The sequence below is a fragment of the Diabrotica virgifera genome, chromosome 6 (assembly GCF_917563875.1).
Source record: "Diabrotica virgifera virgifera chromosome 6, PGI_DIABVI_V3a".
NCBI classification, from domain to species: domain Eukaryota; kingdom Metazoa; phylum Arthropoda; class Insecta; order Coleoptera; family Chrysomelidae; genus Diabrotica; species Diabrotica virgifera.
In genome coordinates this window covers 136,945,506-136,966,349 of record NC_065448.1, presented here as the reverse complement: position 1 = coordinate 136,966,349, position 20,844 = coordinate 136,945,506, and the positions used below count along the sequence as shown (strand labels likewise).

Genomic DNA, 20,844 nt, shown 5'->3' with positions numbered 1-20,844 from the left:
AATTGCTACGTTTGAAGAAAAAATAGTATACTTTATTCGGCAAAAAAGCGACTTTTCTTGGCTTGCCCTTTATTACGCGCCTCACTTCGTTCGGCGCGTAATATCGGGCGCGCCAAGAAAAGTCATGCTTCTCCGCCTCATAAAGTAATATACTATTAAATTCTCTGTAGGGGCAAAGTTTAACTTAACGCAGGAAAAATTAGAAAAATGTACTTAAGAACTAGTAGACTTAGGGTCGGTTTCACCAACAAAAAATAAATCAGTGAATAGTTATTCGTCGAATAAGATTTATTAGTCGATTAAATTTTATTTCGTTTCAATAACTATTTGTAATCCACAGTTAGTTATTCGTCAAATAAGTTCAAAGTATAATGATTTTCCACAGACTGTACTCGTTGACACAAGCGAATGGCAGTTCTTCTTCCTCATATTAGTTTGTTGGCCTCCACCTCTTCGGTGTTTTGCCAAGCAGATTGCATTATTTTCGACTGTAATCCCACGTGACCTCTGGTTGGCACATAAACTAACAAAGAGGTTATGTTTGTAGGTATCTATTTTTCAATGATTTTTCATTGTTTATAATCATCGTATTTTGTCTATTTTGGATTCATTTGGATTTCGTTTCCTGTTTTTGTGCACTTTATAAACTTAACCACAATGCAAAATGATTATTTAAGGAAATTATTATTGGAAACTTCAGATGTTGCGAGAAAGGTAGGCGAAATAATTTTTATTTCCTGTTCATTTTGCCCCGTTATTTATCAATAATGATGAATTTTGCAAGCAATAACATTATTTCTTTTATTGTTTTAGATATTTATTGAAGCTGAAAATAATTGGGGATTTAGATCCATACGCAATTCAGTCAGAATTGGATTTTACAGTTAAGTGCAGTCCATCAAGTTACTATTATAGATATTTATACATATTTGGTGGAGTCTCACAGTTGCTACTCTAAGCAGCAGATGAAAGCATACAAAAGCCTTCAGGCACATAAATATTTTACAGCTGGATTTGTTTTGAATGGAGTAAAAATTGTTAATGATTTCCTGATTTCCATATTATTGTAGGAAAGGTATGCCTTTATTTTATTTATTCACCATTAAGAAATATATGGATAACAGTATTAGTGTCTTTTGGATAAATTGGTTCTAAATATTAGATTTATTTACGTTTATATATCTGTATGAGACCAGACATATCGTCGTCCTAATCTGTAAACTGCGAACTCCATAATTCTCTGAAAATGATTTATTACTGCCATCTATTTGAATTACTGTCATGATTGTTCTAAAATTATATTGTATGAATGTCTGATTTTAAATAAAATATTCTCAATCATTGTAAAGAATGCAAATACTCTAATAAAAATAAATTTTTGTAGTTGAAAAATTTCCAAAAAAATAAAATATTTTTTTTAGGTGAAGCATTTCCAAAAAGCTAATGCTAAACGACTAAATGCTTGGGTGGGGTGATAGCCAGTTCTGATGACATAGCAAATGCACATTGTATGCATATGGCCGGTAATAGTAAAGTATGCCCAGGGCAAGACAGACGAAGAAGAACCCAATGCATGTACATATGTTACAGCTACATGGTTTGGAGATAGCAACATATGCATTCTCTGATGAAAAACTAATGAGTTTTGAAACTGTTCGGTCAGAGTGCTTGTTGCGCTCACTAAACGAACTGAAATATGAGATGGCTTTGGCATTGTGTTGCAGCGATATGAAAATGGTTATTCATTTTTAATTATAATGTACTTCTTCATCATGAGTAATTATGTATTGGTCTTTTAAATGTGTATTTATTTTTGTAATTAGTATCAACTTGTAATGATAATATACACTTATCGTTTAAGGTATGACTGTTTAGACTCTAAAATAAATGTTTTAAAAATCGAATCCTGCCTCTTTCTGTTAGTAACTACCCATGGATATCACAAATTGTGCTTACTGATAGGTTTGTTTGTAGAACGATCAGCAACTCTTGCCAACCATCAGACACATGTGCATTCGTAGTCTATGAATGCTAACTATTAACTGCACAACGCTAACTGTTAACTTCTCATGCATCTGATGGTTGGCAGCAGTTGCTAATCGTTTGTGTCGTACTACGAACAAACCTATTAAGCCGAACTCAAACGACTCGTGTACTTGGCGAATAATCGTCACTTGCGTATACTGGCAATACTGTGTGAGTGGGTTACTAGTACAATTATTGTACTATTTGTCAAACACTAATAATAATAATGTTAATACTACTATTAATTGTCAAAGAATTGTTCTAGTAACCCTCCCAAAAGACATAGTAAGTAACGCAAGTAACGATTATTCGCCAAGTACACGAGTCGTTTGAGCCCGGCTTTAGGTCTGGATCCCGTGTACCAAAAAAATTGATTAATAGCAAGCTGAAAATTCGTTAATAGCTTAACGGTGTCCAGTTGGACAAACTTTGATGTACACGAGTCGTTTGAGCCCGGCTTTAGGTCTGGATCCCGTGTACCAAAAAAATTGATTAATAGCAAGCTGAAAATTCGTTAATAGCTTAACGGTGTCCAGTTGGACAAACTTTGATGTATTGTGACACTGGAACAGGGGTAGTTTTAATTGTGAAACAGTTTGGAAACTCAGATTTGGAACATCAGATTACGAAAACATCCCATATATTTTGTCAGACAGAACATCCAATTGATCTGTTACCCTGTCATTAAATTCTCGTGCAAAAATCAGACTGCTGTTACTCACCAACATGATTCCTGTAGTTTGACATGGTCTTCGTGTTCTACTCATTAAAATGCCTAGTTGGTGCAGGTTTTTCACCAGTCTGGTTTTTGCATGAGAATTTAATGAATTGGTAGCAAATCAATTGGAAGTTTTATCTGACAAATTACATAAACATTTTCGTAGTTTGACCTTTCAAATTTTTAACCTGTTCCACAGTTAAAACTTCCAGTGTTCCCATGCATCAAAGTTTGTGGGACTAGACACCGTTAAGCTATTAATAAATTTTCAGCTTGCTATTAATCAACTTTTTTTTGGTAGGAGGGATCCAGGTCTATATGGAATAAATAAATAACAAAACAAATTCCCTGTCAAAACTGCATTTATTTTAAATAGAATGAAAAACAAAATAATATTATTTTAACAAAATACGGGATACATGTTAAAATTTAGTATTAATAAAGTTTGTCACATTGGCCTAAAATTAATGTCACTAGTTACGTTAGTGTCACATATAAATAATTATTGTAATAATATTAATAAAAATCATAATTCCTAGCATGAGTGCGTCCTGTTTTTTGATAATTTAGTCAGGCGAGGAAACATAAATGAGTTTCTAATAGGGCTTTTCATCGATTGTCATTTGTTTCGAGCTCCTGTTAGATGTTGTATAATCCGTGTATAATATTACTATACAAGGATTATATGACATATGACAGAAGCTCAAAACAAATGACTGTGAATGAAAAGCCCTATAGAGGGAACACGGAAAAAAGTAACATTATCCGATCAGCTCGACTTCCACAGTTCACTACTATACAAGTTACAGGCATGTTTTCAGCACTTAAAATCACCAAAAACGAAAAGTTTATAAAATAATTAATCTAATGAATGTCTTTAAATACTATATTAAGCTCAAAATCACGACAAAAAACAAATTAAAATTAACATTATTCTGATCAGTTGGACTTTCACAGTTCACTACTATAAAAGTCACAGGCATGTGTCAGCACTCAAAATCACCAAAAACGTAAAGTTTATAAAATAATTAATATATGAATGTCTTTATATACTATGTTAAGCTCAAAATCACGACAAAAAACAAATTAAAATTAACGTTATTCTGATCAGTTGGATTTGCACTATTAGTTCCTATACAAGTGACAGGCATGTTGTCAGCAGCACTCAAAATCATTTGATATAATTACGTTTACCTGTTATAAAACATTGTAGATAAATTCAAATTAAACTAATGAATTTTCTTTATTATTGATATTTAAAGTGAGGTTAGCTGTCAACTTATTCTAAGAATAAATATTTATCTGCCCGATATTGGACTAATAACTTATTTGGAGTTTATTCATAGAATAAGTCTTATTTGACGTTGGTGAAACGGAGATATGTCAGTTTTATTGGTCGAATAACTTTATTCATTGAATAGACCGCTATTTGTCGATGGTGAAACCGGCCCTTAATAACTTAAGATTTAGCTAAATGGTGGACCGATGATTAAAACATTGTAGTTCAGGCCAGATTTGTACAAAAATTAAAAGCTTTCAAATTATAAAACTAGCTCAGAAATGCCTGATACTTGGCTGATACCTCCAAGATGGAGCGCAAATAAGTCTAACTCTCATTTCACTGCTAACTTAAAGTGATATTTATATCAATTATTTACAACTTTATTTTAGGACCTTTTCGCTAATTTGTTTAATTTACAACCAACGAAAGCTGTGAACCAATTTAAGAAAATTGTTGCACTAAGTAGAAATGCAGTGTCGATAACGCTAAGATGAGAAGTAGATCATGGATGTTTTTTTAAGCATCTGCACAAAAACAGAGTTCTCCCAACAGGCGAATGCGCCTTTCATGAATCCAAACTGTATGTCTTGTATTCTCCTTTTTTTATTTTACAAAATAGTCGCATCAACCTCCGAGGTTATTAGCGACATATATATACATATACACAAGATAATTTATTTACAAATGTTAGATTTTGTTAAATACATTGATATCTTTAAGGAATTTTACCAAATGTTCAATTTTACAATTTTCTCCAAGATTCTACAAGATTTCACTTGTTGATCCGAGGATGTGGTTGTTCTGTCTCTGCAACTGGTATCTTGGACACTATACAAGTACATGTTTAACACTTAGTGGGATATTACAGTTTTCACATAAAGTGGGATTAGTGTGACCAATTATGTGTCCGTGGATAAGTCGGGTATGTCCTAGACGAAGACGAGGAACAATGACTTGGTGAGATATGTTGTGAATTTGAGATTTCAACGGTTTTACAAACGTTTTCACTTCGCGAAGTTTTGAAGTTGAACTTTCCCACTGGTTTTGCCACAGATTTTCGACTTTCACTTTAATAAATGATTTTAAATCGTTAAGAACTATATCTCTCACTTCACTCGCGGTTTCACTGTTCCTGGCTTGTTGGGCTGTACGATCCGCTTCTTCATTTCCTTGAAGGCCAATGTGTGAAGAAACCCATAAAAATTGTACAGTATGGTTGTTGTTTTGAATGGAAGCTAGTTCTTTTTTAATTAGGAGAGCAATTGGATGCTTCGTGTACATTTGGTTAATGGTATGGATGGAACTGAGGGAATAGGTAATTATAAGAGCATTGGATATATTACTGGAGTTAATATGAACGAGAGCTTGATTGATGGCGTATACCTCGCCAGTATGTATACAGCTTAAGAATGGTAATTTATACTCAAGTGTAATATTTGGAGTAATGACGGCTGCCCCAACAGTAGATGTTTTAGAAGTGTCAGGGCCTCGATTTTTGACCCTCGATTCGTTATCGAACGTATTCGCTACGTATACTAAACAGATACGAAGCGCATACGTTCGATAACGAAGCGAAGGGTCAAAAATCGAGGCTCTGTATATACACTGTGTCCGTAAAGTATGGAACAAATTCTTTTTTAGATAAACAGAGCATTTTAAGAAATAATCCTTAAACACGTCGATTTTTGATTTTAATTTACCGTATTTTATAATAATATTCTAATATACAGGGTGAATTACTTTCGAGTAATGACGTCACCGTCATTTTTTTTTAAATGGAACACCCCCATTTTGTCTCAATTTTCGGATTCCTCTAGCTGAGCTGATTCCAAACATGTATCACATGTTGATTCAAATTGGTACAGGGTGGACAAAAATACAATAGTTTTGTGTGTACTCATAATATTAAATTTTAATTAATTTTTGATATTAAATTAAAATATTAAATTAAACAATATCAAAAATTAATTAAAATCAAAAATTAATTAAAATATCAAAAATACAATAAGTATTTTTGATAATATTGTTAATTTAACTAACGCGTTACTTTATGAACACACACAAAGCTATTGTATTTTTGTCCACCCTGTACCAATTTGAATCAACATGTGATACATTTTTGGAATCATCTCAGCTAGAGTAATCCGAAAATTGAAACAAAATGGGGGTGTTCCATTTAAAAAAAATGACGGTGACGTCATTACTCGAAAGTAATTCACCCTGTATATTAGAATATTATTTTAAAATACGGTAAATTAAAATCAAAAATCGACGTGTTTCAGAATTATTTCTTAAAATGCTCTGTTTAGCTAAAAAAGAATTTGTTCCATACTTTACGGACACAGTGTATGTATGTATATGATAGGATTTAAAAAATTTTGTTAGTGTGTTGATGAAAGTATTTTTTATTAAGGAGTGTGGAGTATCGTTCTTTTTAAAGATATTTAAGGATGTATCGGATTGAGGAATGCTTATTGTCCAAGGAGGAGGAATTTCTATGAAGTTAGAATAGGTATTTGGTATCGGAATTTGTAAAGTCCTAAGAGTTTGCCTAACTCTTTCGTAGAATGGCGGTTTCATGTTCCTATTTTCAGTATATAGGTTTTTAAAACGATCAGTGAATATGTTACTTCTAGATGGATTGTTTGGATTTGAATTAGCAGCAAATGCGTATGTGAGAGTTAAGTGCATCCTTCTATATTTAAGTGATGGCTCTCCAGTTTCTGCTCGTAAACTTTCTATTGGCCTGGTCCGAAATGCTCCTGTAGCTATTCTTAATGCCGTATTTTGAATTACGTCAAGGTGGTGTAATAAGGATTCTTTCGCAGATGCATATACTATGGAACTGTAATCTATTTTAGATCTATGTAATTAGGGTTTTATAAACATTTAGAAGAAATTTAGAATAGAACGTGGAATTAGACAGGGTGATACTATCTCCCCGAAATTGTTTACAGCTGTTCTTGAATATATGTTCAAGCAAATGGAAGGAGAGGATAATATGGGAATCAATATAAACGGGGAGGATCTGAACCACCTAAGATTTGCCGATGACATCGTTTTAATATCTGATAGAGTTGATAAAGCTACAAAAATGCTGCACACGCTCTATAAAGTGTCAAAAACAATTGGTCTTAAAATTAACACCTCAAAGACAAAATTTATGACCAACCTTGTAGTCAGCGATAAAATTCAGATTGGGAGTCATAGCATCGACCAAGTAATAGCTTACAAATATCTAGGACATGAGATTCGCTTAGGCCGAGATAACCAGACAACTGAAATACAAAGAAGGATAGGTCTTACATGGGCTGCCTTCGGTAGATTAAATAACATTTTCAAGTCTAATATTCCAGTTTGTTTAAAAAGAAAGGTCTTTGACCAGTGTGTTTTGCCGGTTCTTACATATGGTGCAGAAACACTAACTCTGACAAAAAGAACAATAAATAAAATAAGAGTTACACAACGCGCTATGGAAAGATCAATGTTAGGTATTACCATCAGAGATAAAGTACCAAACCTAGAAATAAGAAGAAGAACAGGAGTCACGGAGGCAGTTGAAAGAATAGCCATGGCTAAATGGGCTTGGGCAGGACATGTTGCCAGACTGACGGATGACAGATGGACCAAAAAGATTCTGGAATGGCGACCAAGGCAGGAGGCATATCGAAGCAGAGGACGACCACCGACTAGATGGACGGATGATATCAAGCGCATCACCACAAATTGGATGCAAGAAGCTCAAGATAGAAATAGGTGGAAATTTTTACGGGAGGCCTACGTTCAGCAGTGGACAAATATAGGCTAGTTGATGATGATGAAACATGGATTAGGCAGCTTTAGTCAGCTCCATAGTTTTTATTAGAGAGAGTTTTCATAAGACTAATTCCATTTTGGTATTTTTTTTTTATTTGTAGAATGTGTTTTTTCCATATGAGTTTCATATCAAAAATCATCCCTAAAAACCTAATGTCATCGGCATAATTCAGGATTTGGTTACATAATTTTAGTTGCGGTTTATTCGGATCACGTTTCTTTAAAAATAACAAACACTTTGATTTGCTGAGTGAAAACTAAAATCCTGTTTTCTTCGACCTCTTTTCGATTCATGGAGTGAGGTTTGTAAGTGACGCTGTATGTACTGATGAGATGTTTTTCCTGAAGATACTAATACCAGATCATCCGCATATAATCTGCCACGAACTAAGCTGGAGTTTGATGATATAATATTATTCATGGCAATTAAAAATAACGTTGCGCTTATTACAGACCATTGATGGGTGCCATTTGCTTGACGTCTTATTGAAGATGTGCAGTGGTTGACTCTTACTTGAGAATTGCGTTGTTTAAGAAAATTTGAAATGAAATTAATGATATTACCTCTAATATTTCAAGTGTGTAATGATCTGATAATATCGTAACGCCATGCTGTGTCAAATGCTTTTGTAATATCTATGAATACTGCAATAGTTTCCTGTTTTTTCGCGAAAGATTCATCAAGAATTTCAGATTCTAAATCAATGAGGTTATCAGTAGTAGTTCGATTTTGTCGAAATTCACTTTGCTCGTTAACGAGGAGGTGATTTCCTTCTAATATCCATATCAATCTTTTATTAACTATTTTTTCCATGACTTTGCACATTACATTGGTGAAAGAGATGGGTCTATATGAGGAAATTTTAGTTCGTGCATTGTTAGGTTTGAGAATAGGTATAATTATTGAATCAGTCCAGGAGGTTGGAAAGACATTATTTAACCATATTCGATTGAAAATTTTTAGAAGAGTACACTTAGCATTGTCTAGCAGTTTTTCCAAGAATAATAAAGGTATATTATCGGGTCCAGGAGCAGAGTGTTTTGTAGTATTAAGGGCAAAGTTAAGTTCATCTAAGGTTAAAGGGATATTGAAGGAACTGTTAGATCTATCTTCACAATCGAGCTGTTATTTTTCTGTGATGATTTTGTGTTGTATATACTCTTCGGAATAGTTGCTATTTCTGGAGTTTTTTTCGAAGTATGTAGCAAAAGCATCAGCTATTTCAGTAGGTTTTGTTATTATATTAGTATTATGAGTAATAAAAGGCAGTTGATAAAATTTGTTTTTTCCTGATATTTTACGAATATTGGACCAGATTGTAGATAAAGGTATTGTACTGTTTATATTTGAGACAAATTTCCTCCAGTTGGTTTTTCGAGCATTTTTTGTTATATATTCAGCATATGCTCTCTGTTTTTTTGTATTCAGTTATGTTAGTTGTGTTACTATGTTTTTTCATTCTATTAAAAGTTGCTTTATATTGCTTGATTGCATTTTGACATTCCGTATTCCACCATGGTAGAGGTCTGTGTTTCCTTAATATTTTAGTTTTTCCTATATAATGATATTCGTAAAAATGTTGGGAGTTTCATTTATATCAGTATTTTCAAAACTAGATTCTTGTGATTCTATGTCTGTTTCTATGGCATCAGCGTACTTTTACCAATTAGCGTTTTTCAGGTTCCATTTTCGGACTGGTTGGTATTCAGAGATAGTGTCATCAGAAAATACAGAAATTTTTATTGAGTAATGGTCGCTCCCATATAAAAAGGGTAGGGGATCCCAATTAAGAGCAATTGAAAGAGTTGGGTCACAAATCGATAGATCGATTGCCGATGTTGTACCAGTATGTACATTAAATCTGGTTGGTCTTCCATCATTGAGAATGTTTAAATTTTCTTCAGTTAACAAGTCTTCGAACATTGGGTTGTGACTATTGGAATCTCCTACTATTAGCTTGGGCATAGGTATTTGTGAAATGAGTGCTTTTAAGTCGGTTAAGGTGTGAAGTGTATTTGGGGGAGTATAGATGCAACATACATTAATGCATTGGGAAGCTTTAACTGAGACGGCTACAGATTCGATGTCTGTTTTTAGAGGAATCGTTTATGCTTCAAGAGTATTTTTAACATAAATGGCCACTCCACCACTTGCTTTCTTCTGGTTGTTTCTATTTTTATAAAATGTTGAAAAAATTTTAAATGTGTGGCAATATTGGTCTTTGAAATTCGTTTCTTGAAGACAAAAGTTTTAGCATTTTATAATGGATATAAAACCCATTTATATTCCATTGTAATAAATTGAATGTTATAGTTATAATTATTGAATGTTCAGCTCCTGGGATAATTCTGTCGATGTATCCGTGTCAGGTTTTTCATCCTCCTAGTTGTCTTTTGTAAGCTGTCGCGTATTTTTTTTTTGTTTAGCTTTGTACATTTCAATTTCAATGAGCGCTCGAATGTATATGAATGAATTTTGGTTACGAGTTGTCTTAATTCTGGAATGTCTACTTTATATTTAGTTATAACGCTGATAACATCTTTTGTTCCATGAGAGTTTTTAAATAAATCAACTGTTTCCTCAAAAGTTAATATTTGCTTTTCGGAACTGAATAATTCTTTAATTGGTTGCATTAGCGTTTCTAAAAGTATTGTTGATATTTTTTTTTATTCTTTTTTGTTTCTGAGTTGGCTTTGAAAATACATCGTCACTAGCTGATGTCTCAATCGCGGGTGATATTGCTTCAGATACAGTTGGTTTGGAGGACGATTTAGATGTATTTTCTTCGTTGGATACGCTAAATTCTTTTGGTGCTGGATTATCTTTATTTTCATTAACCTAGCAAAAATTATTGTTTAGACTGGAAGATGAAGGCTGGTTAGTTATGATTATGTGAGGTGATGGTGCTGATGAGGTGGGTATATTTGGTTTGGATATCACTGGCATTGTATTTTCTGTAGTTGATGTATCAAGATGTATTAGGTTGGTTGTAGATAATATTTGTTAGTGACGTTGAATTATTTGATATGTTTGTAGAGGTGCATGTTGTTGAAGGTGTAATAGCAGTCGTTTCTGTTGAAGTTACTGTAGTAGGTTCGTTTCTGTTTGAAAGTGTAGCAGTTGGGACAGCTCTTTCTGAGTGATTTACATTTACTGAGCAACTACTGGAAATATGGCCATGCTGTTTGCAAAGGAAACATAAGTTGTCTAATGACAAAAAAATTTGATTTGTAATATCTTCATGAGTTATTAAAATGGAATCGGGAATTGGACCTGTGGGTGGAGATACGTAAATATGTCGACGGAAACTGAGTACATATTTGTATTCAGGATTGCTGGTTCCTATTCGCAAAAATGATATTGATGAAGTTGGTTTTAGCCCTAAGATCAGTAGTTCGTTTTGTATTACCTCATACGGGATAGTGGGAGAAACATTGGATATTAGGAGTCTTTCACTTGGAGTAATTAGTCTACGGAATTTGTGTGTTGGTTACAGTGATGAAACATCTACTGTTTAAAAAAATCATCTACGACTTGTTTGGTTGAGAAATAAATACAGATACGATTGTTGGTGATTCTTGATGAAAATATAATGTGTTATGTATTACCCACATAACAATTTCATGTTCTTAGTAGATTCATAGAACATACTTTTCAGAAAAAGTATATACTTAGAATATGCGTAATTACCATTGCGAATGTGCAGAGCATATACTGAGTATATACTACATTACAGTACTTAAACGTTCTATGTATATACTTAGAATGTACTACCGCACTTCTTTTCAGTATATACCAAGAACATACTTTTTAGAAGATTCTAAGGAGGTGCTATAAACCTTCTATTTATATACTTAGAATGTACTATCGCACATATTTTTAGTATATGGGAAGAATATTCCAAGGAAGTGCTATATACCTTCTAGTTATATACTTAGAATGTACTATCGCACATATTTTTAGTATATGGGAAGAATATTCCAAGGAAGTGCTATATACCTTCTATGTATATACTTAGAATGTACTATCGCACATATATTTTTAGTATATGGGAAGAATATTCCAAGGATGTGCTGTATTTCTCAGAAGTATGTTTTCAACATCACCCAATCTCATCCTATAGGTTCTACCAAAGAATACTACCCACTGGGTGTGTTAGTATTCTTTGGTTCTACTAATATATTATATTTACATATTCCAATTGCATATGAGAATGTAGTTATTACATTCTACAATATTACGTAAAAAGTAAGTATAAAATATATAAACTTTAGTTAGTTATATAGGTACCTATGTATAATAAATATTATATGGGTAAGTAGCCTATATATAAAATATAAGTAATATATTTAGTTATTATGTGCACATCAAAATAAAAATGCTGCTTATATAATTATATAATAGCCAAATATATATAATATGTATGTAAATTACTAAAATTTATAGGTATAGTCGGTTCGCTAAACTCAGACGCAACTGGCTAGATATTTTAGTCGATAATTTTTTTGTTATTTGTCAATTTTGCAAAAATTGGCAAAATTACTAACTATGTAGTGATTATTAACTATTTAGTAATTATTTTTTGCCAATTTTACTAAAATTGGTAAAATTACCGACTAAAATATCTAGAAAGTTGCGTCTGAGTTTAGCGAACAGACTATATCTATATACATTATACATACTTTTACTTACTAGGTATTTAGGAAATATTGAAGTACCAATATGAATTTATTATTTTCAAACTGCTTTTTATGTTCTTAAAAATGTGTTAGTCCTTGTAGCTAGAAATACTTGGTCCTACCTAACAGCGTAGACATAAATGCATAACTGTACTGGAAACTATTTTCATATTATGCTCTTTTGTTACCTACCCCCTTCCCTTGTGCAGGTATAAAATGCAATGCAAGGGTCAGAATGACAATGAATGGCCGTTTCCGGATTCCCGAAAATTATAGGTAAAAATACTTATGGTATAAACTCAAATCAAAATGGTATATTCATTTCAACTGAAAACGAAACGAGAATTTCTCATTTTTCTTCAATAGAATTAAGTTTTAAACTTTTTACCATACAATTAAAACGGTTTAAAAAAAATGAATTAGATAGTTCACTAGTACCTACCAAAATACATAAATTTGATTAATTATTCTTAACGCGAAGTTGATAATCTATAGGCTAACATTATTCTTCTTCCTATAGGTACATACAGTATATTCTTTTTAAGATATTTTAAAAGTATATACAAGTATGTGTTAAGCATATACTTTTGCATATACTTACGCATATACTAAGAATATTCGATTAAGGTATATTCTAAGAATAAACTTTTACGAACATTCCGAGATACTACGTACCCGAATGTGCTCAGTATATTCGGTGCAAGAATATTCTTTGAGGCACATGCAAAGAACATGAAATTTAGAATGTTTTTTATGGTACATGCTATGCTTGTACCACGCATATACTAAAAAGGATATACTTCGACGAATGTTGGTAGGATATGCTTAGAACATGATGCGAACATCATTGTTATGTGGGTAACTAAAGATCCTACCGCTAACAAGTATTCTTCTAATTTAACATCATTGAGAGAATTAAAAACTACTGCTTGTAGCTTGGATGGATAGATTGGCTCTATTTGTCTACTGGCTGTAGCTGAGTAAGATAAAAGATTTTGTGATGTAGATTGTGATAATGCTCAACACCATTTGTTTTTCCTAAGTACGGACCTGTTCCGCTTCGGGTTTTGGTAATTGTCTTTAAAGACAAACAACTGGTGTCGATCAATGACTGGTGTTCTTTATTGACGGTTTTATAAAATTCTTTGGTTATGAAATACTTATTAATAGAAAAATATGTACTCACAGAAAATGTTTTTCTATACACACTGAACTAACACTATTATACTTGGTGTTAACGTAGTGTAGGAATTCTATGATTGGTTTTTATAAGTTAAATTTACTATTTGTCAGTATCGATCAAAAAGCATGTGTGCTTATTCGATATCAGTGCCGGACTCCTCTTGTATTCTCTCTTCGCACAGCTTGTATATTATACGATGTATAATTTTAAGAAAAAGTTTTAGTAAATGGCTCATTAGACTTAGCCTATATTCTCTGCACTTTTTTGCTCCCTGTTTCTTTGGTAACGTAATAAATTCTGAGATGAGCCAATCTTTTGGGATATTGCCTGTGTCATTGATATTATATATTGAAGATTTTACATAGTATTCTTAAAGAATCAACATCATGAAGCTTAATAAATTCAGATTTTACTCCGTCTAGTCCTGGAGCTCTCCCTTCTTTTATGGCTGCTCTTATTTCTGCCACTAGTATAGGTGGTCCTGTTTCTGTAGGCATTGGGGACTGAATCTCCCTCTCACCAAAAAATAAATTTCGTATGTAATTTTTCCAGGTATTATCGATACTCTCTTTGTCCATGATTATTTCTCCATTGTCGTTAACAAGTTTTCTTATTCTTCTGTTTTTAAATTTGCCTGTAATTTCTCTTACCTTCTTGGGCACGTTGAAGTCGTCGTATTTACTTTGTACAATTTCGATTTCTTGGCACTTTTTCTCTAGTTCTTTCTGTTTAGCTCCTCTGATCTTTCTCTGTATCGCTCGTTGTAATGTTTTATACATGGAGTTATCGTTCTTGTTTTTCCTTGTTTTTTCCATTAGTTGCAGAATCTCTGTCGTCATCAATGTCTTATTCTTATTTTCTTCATTCTTCATAAAATTGTCTTTAATGTCGTCTATCGTTTTATTATTTTTTTTATTTTTATTATTTTATTTATTAAAGAATAACCAATGAAGTACTAAGAAGAATAGAGGACATCAGGGAGATACTGGATTCCATCAAAATAAGAAAACTGCAACATTTGGGTCATATAACACGTGGTGACAGATACGAACTCCCAAAATTAATAATGCAGGGAAAGATTCAAGGAAGGCGCAGCGTAGGTAGAAGAAAAATGTCCTGGAGAAATCTCAGAGAATGGTTTGGATGGAGCTCAACTGAACTCTTTCGGGCTGTAGTATCAAAAATTAGAATAGCAATGATGATTGCCAACCTTCGTCGCGGAGATGACACGTAAAGAAGAAGAAAGATCGGTTTATTAAGATATTATATCTTATCTTCTGTGCTTTCCGTTGTATTTTACGATTTCTTTGAGTTTTCTATTTAATGTTTTACTGACTATTTCTTTTACTTCGCTACATTTCAGTTTTCTCATGTCATGTTTTTTTACAGTTTTTTCGCACATTTTCTTTAACTTGGTTCTATACACACACACACTAAAGGATTGTGGTCAGATTGAATATCAGCGCCTGGGTTAAAAATGTACTATTAAGTGTAGATAATAAAAAATGTTTTAAACTAATTATGATATTTCTGCAATAACTGCTCATCTCTAGACTTCTACACAACAACAGGTGTAAGACAAGGTGGTGTTCTTTGTTATTCATTAGTCTAATGGACGAAATTGCAAAATAATGTAGGGGTAAACCAGTGGCGGCGCCTGGTGTAAAATATTGGGGGTGCACACATAATGTTAACATATAAAAAGACCTTGAGACCCCATTTCCGTAGGTAAAATTTTTTGAGTGTCTTCGAATTATAAAAATCAGAGGACCTCATTAAAAATTACAATAAATAATGTATTTTATTGACTTAAAATTATAATTTAGTGTTTAAATGTTACAAGCAAGTTGTAACAAAAGTCAGTCGCCTGTTATTTTTTAGAAAAATTGTTCACAAACAAACTCAGTAAAATTTGGAATTTCTTGAATCATTTTTTTAAATTGAAAACATTGCGAGTACAGTTAATCGATTCTGGCCCATATCTATTCTAAGGAAAGTTTTGATACGTTTCAATGCAGAGAGACATCGTTCTGTTTCTGCAGTTGTCACTGGCATCGTAACAAGTACATAATTGGAGAATTCAAATTATTTCAGAAAAATCGCCTTGTAGATTATTTTCAATCAAAAATTTAGTTAAGTGGACTGCGCCGGATAGTTAAAATCGTATCTTCTATTTTATTCATTATGCTTCCTCTTCTCCAAATATGTGCTTCACAGCTACACAATTTGTAAGTTTTTACACAAATTTCCATTTTAAATAATCATTTATAATCCCGACGTTTGCACTTTGGTACATTCTTAATTAACAAATTAGACCAGTAAGGATCTGTTTTTTTAGGTGCATGTGAGATGTGGCATTCAGATTTTTGCGGATAAAGTTTGGTGATAACTTCGTTAATAATAATTTATTTATGCTCCTTCTCAAATATGCCGGGAACATTAATAAAAAAAATAAAATATTTAAAAATTTCGTTTTTTTTTCTACTTTTTTTTTGCTTATAACTTAAAAATTATTCATTTTAAAACAAAGTCGTATAAGAATAATACAAAGATAATTAAATTTTGTATCAGATGCGATTGGTTAAAAATGTCTTAATTTATCACCCTTACTTCAAAATAGCAACTAATATAAAATAAGGGGGCAAAACAAGCCTGTCCTTATTCAATGATTTTCGATCACTTAGGTTACACTTGGAACTTCCTAATTCGCTTAGAAAATTTTTGTAATGTGCTAAAACCTTACACCAAATTTCATTAAACTTGACTAACTAGATTTTGCATAATAATTTTGCAATCTAAACTTTTTTTGAAATCTTGCACAAGAAAAACTAGAACATAAAAAGATTTGTCAATTTTTTCACATATAAAGAAGTACTCCACCTATCTAATGCACTTTAAAAAATTGAAATCGGATTATTTAAGCAGCCTCGGCAATGTTTTAAAGTTATCAACAATTTTTTGGCTTATAAACAAGTTAGTGCTGTGGCCAGGAGGGGGTGCTACGGGCTCCTTTATTTAGATGGACTTACCCAAGTTTTTTTATGTATTTTGACCCGTAGAACACGAATTTTTTGGGTAACAGTTGATCCGGATGTCGATAAGATTGTTATAAACAAAGAACTTGAGGAATTACATAACATCAATTTTTCGCAAAATAAAACATTTTTTTTTGTATTTCTTGGGTAATTCTAAGCAAACAATGTTCTTACAAGTCTTTTCGTAGGATGCATAGTTTTCGAGATAAACGAGGTGGAACTTTCAAAAAATCGAGAAATTGCAATTTTTGAACGCGAATAACGTTTGATTAAAAAATAAAAATAGCAATTCTGCTGACAGCATTTGAAAGTTTAAGTTAAATTAAACCGGTTTGAATTATTTGCATTGCTAAAAATTAATTTTTTTATTTTTAAACAAAGCTATTGGTTTATAAGCTAAAAAATTGTTTCTAAATTTAAAACATTGCTGAGGCCCCTTAAATAATCCGATTTTAATTCTATAAAGTGTATTAGAGAGGTAGAGCACCTCTTTATATGTAAAAAAAGTAGCAGACTTCTAAATGGTCTACTTTTTGTTCAGAAAGATTTTAAAAAATTTGAACTTTTTTAAAAACATTTAGATTGCAAATTTATTATGCAAAATTTATTAGATCGATTTTAATGAAATTTGGTACACGATTTAAGGACGTTACAAAGAATTTCCTAAGCGAATTAACAAGGCTTTAAGTGCCACCAAAGTGGTTAAAAAATATTGAATAACAACAGACTTATTTTGCCCCCTTATTTTGTATTTATTTCTATATTGCAGAAAAGGTAATACCTTAAGACATTTTTTACCAGTCGTATGTCATACAAAATTCAATTATCTTTATTTTATTTTTCTACGACTTTGTTCCAAAACGAATCGTTTTAAAGTTATAAGCAAAGAAGCAGAAAAAAATCGATGTTTTTCGAAATTTTTAAATATTTTAATTTTTTTATTAATGTTCCGGGCATATTTGAGAAGGAGCATAAGTCAATTATTATTACTGAAGGTGTCTCTAACTTTATCTGCAAAAATCCGAATGCCACCTCTCACATCCAAAAATATACGTTTTTTCGCAGACCCTTACTGGTCTAAATTTGGTTTCGGCATTTTTAATTTTCCTTCTAAATATAATGAAGAAAATTTAATTGATTTTAAATATTCCACGCTAACATTTACATCCACAAATCCTTATAGTTCCGAAATTCGAACTTCACGAAAGCAAAATTTAAACATACGTGTGCCGTGCACGTTGAAAACACCATAAGATCATGCCATAAGATCACATCCGACTTGTGATCCTATGGCCATCTAAACTTGTGGGCTATAGCGGGTAGCGGGGCGGGTGGTGAGTTGTATTTTGCGGTATGAAAAGTCATTGGTATAGGAACCACCTTGAGAGCGGTGAACGCGGGGTTCTGTCTAAGGCCTCGCATCGGTAAAGTTTCTCCTTTGAAATAGAATAAAAATAATTAAATGTTACCTATTAGATACTTATAAACTCCTTGAATCTGTTATTTTGAATTTAAATTACTGTATAGTTAGATTAAAATGTTATTTATAGAATGATAAATATTACATAATATATGAATGTTGATGTGAAAATAATTTTGGGGGTTCACGTGCACATGTGCACTTATGGAGAAACCGCCACTGGGGTAAACAGAACTTGGGGTGTATAAACTTCAACAAGTATACGTGTCAGAGTTGATATAATATTATGCCGATGACCTAGTAATTGTGACAAAATCAGAAAAAGACTCGTAAGTGAATGTGAATATTTGGAATGAAGCTTTAAGGAATTCAGGATGAAAATAAATATTGAAAAAACAGAAGCTTTAGTAATATCGAAAACTCAAGAAACTATAAATGTAAAGGTAAATAACATTACACAAGTCGGGGACTTCAAGTATCTAGGATGAACAATGAATGGACAAGGAAATATAGAACCAAAAATAAATATGATAATGTGTGCACCAAAATTATATTATGCACTAAATAAGAATTAGGAAATCAACCTGAAAACAAAAATCAAAATATTTAAAACTGTATACGAGCGGGTGCTACCCGAGTATACGAGTTCGGTATCGGAATAACCTTTGACAGACTTGAAACCAAAAAGTTAGGAAATATTGGGAATGGGTATATAAATAGTATTGAAAGTAGGGAAAAATTAAATATAAATATTATAAATAAACACAATAACGAAACAAATAGCAGATATAATGATAATACAAAAACCAGGGAGCATGAAATCAACGATAATACTAGTAATGGAGAAGAAGAAAACGGTAATGAGGAAATACATCATAACGAGACAAATCATATAAAAATAGCGACATGGAATGTGACATCTCTGACAGGCAAGGCAATAGAAGCTACAGAAGAAATGGAAAAAATGGATGTACAAGTATGTATTGGGAATAAGCGAAACAAAAAAGATAGGCAGAGGACATATAAATATCAACGAGAAATATAGCCTATACTATTTCGGAGTACTGCAGGGACAAACAGCAAAAGAAGGAGTTGGTGTAGTAGTGAATAAAAGAATAGAATCAAGGATAACAAATTACGAAGCAGTATCATCTAGAATAATTACAGCCCAAATAGAACTAAAAGATAAGATAGGGATGATTGAATTCTACAACGAACTCCAATATACATTAGATAAGTTAAGAGCGACAGGAGAAAAAATAATAATTTTAGGAGATTGGAATTCTAGAGTAGGTAAGGACGTGAATAGGGGATTAGGATGTATTGGACAATATGGGGAAGAAACATTAAATAGAAATGGAATTAAAATTCTAGAATTCTGCCAAACGAATGACCTGATAATAGGAAACACATTCAGTGAACAAACCATTGAAGACAAATATACATTTGTGGCTGAAGAGAGAAATGCAAAGAGCTTAATCGACTATATAGTATATACGAGAAATTTGGAACAAAAAATACAAAATATCTTAACGGAAAAAGAGCCGGAGCTGTCCACACAACACAGGCTAGTCACTGCAAAACTTAAGGATGAAAAAATAGAGGAGGTGGAAAGAAAAGAGTACAAGAAAGTAAAAGTAAACAAACTAAAGATAGAACGTGTGCGAGAACTTTACAAGAAGGAAACCAATAAATAATTGAGGCAAATAGAGTGCCAAAAAGAAACATGGATAATGGAAGAAAGATGGACAACTTACAGGGAAGTATTAAAGAAAATAGCAGCTGAAGTATGTGGAATCAAAAAATGTAATATTCAATTGAAAAGAACAAGATGGTGGAATAAATAAGTGAAAACAGAAATAAAATAGAAGAAAATGGCACGGAAAAAATACATCTAAACGGGATTAGAAGATGATATAGAAGAATATTACAAGCAGAGACGATTGGTAAAAAAGACAGTCACACAAGCAAAAGCAAAATCATGGAAAGAATTTGGAGAAAAACTACAAGAAGGATATATAACAAATAATAGAAACTTTTGGATGACAATACGACACATTCTGTGGGGAAAACGAAAGGAGATAAATGCAGTAGGAGACAGATCAATGCAAATTCAAATAAACCCAGAACAAATAGCTAGGGTATGGAAAGACTATTATGACGAAAAATTTGATACCGAAGTAACACAGGTTGACAATGTTATAAATGATGGCCAAGAAAACACAGAGATAGACCAAATAAGTAGAGAAGAAGTAATAGAAGAAATATCAAACCTAAAAATAGACAAGGCAGAAGGAGATGATGAAATTGCACCGGAAATTGAAAAATACATGGGAAAAGAGGGAATAAACTGGCTATGGACAATATATTATAAAGAGGCGTGGGAAAAACAAGCAATCCCTAGAGACTGGCAGAATAACAAAATTGTACCAATATACAAAAAAAGAGAACATATAAACTGCGAAAACTACAGAGATATATGTCTGTCATCGGTATGCTTTAAAATGTATACGAAGATAATAGAGAAAATACTAAGGCAAGAAGTAGAAATGAAATTGGGAGATGAACAAGCGGCCTTTAGACCAGGAAGACAAACAGATGACAACATATATACCATCAGGAACCTCATCGAAAGATGCTTAGACACGGGGGAAACTGCTATTAGCATTCATAGGCCTAAGAGCA

At 32.4% G+C, this 20,844-nt stretch overlaps 1 long non-coding RNA gene across 1 annotated transcript; it reads left to right on the top strand.

Moving 5' to 3' along the window:
- Window positions 1-231: 231 nt before the first annotated feature.
- Window positions 232-1,862, top strand: LOC126886172 (uncharacterized). The gene is made up of 3 exons (XR_007698564.1): window positions 232-714; window positions 814-1,075; window positions 1,422-1,862. It is a non-coding gene; the product is annotated as an uncharacterized LOC126886172 (long non-coding RNA).
- The last annotated feature ends 18,982 nt before the right edge of the window (window positions 1,863-20,844 follow it).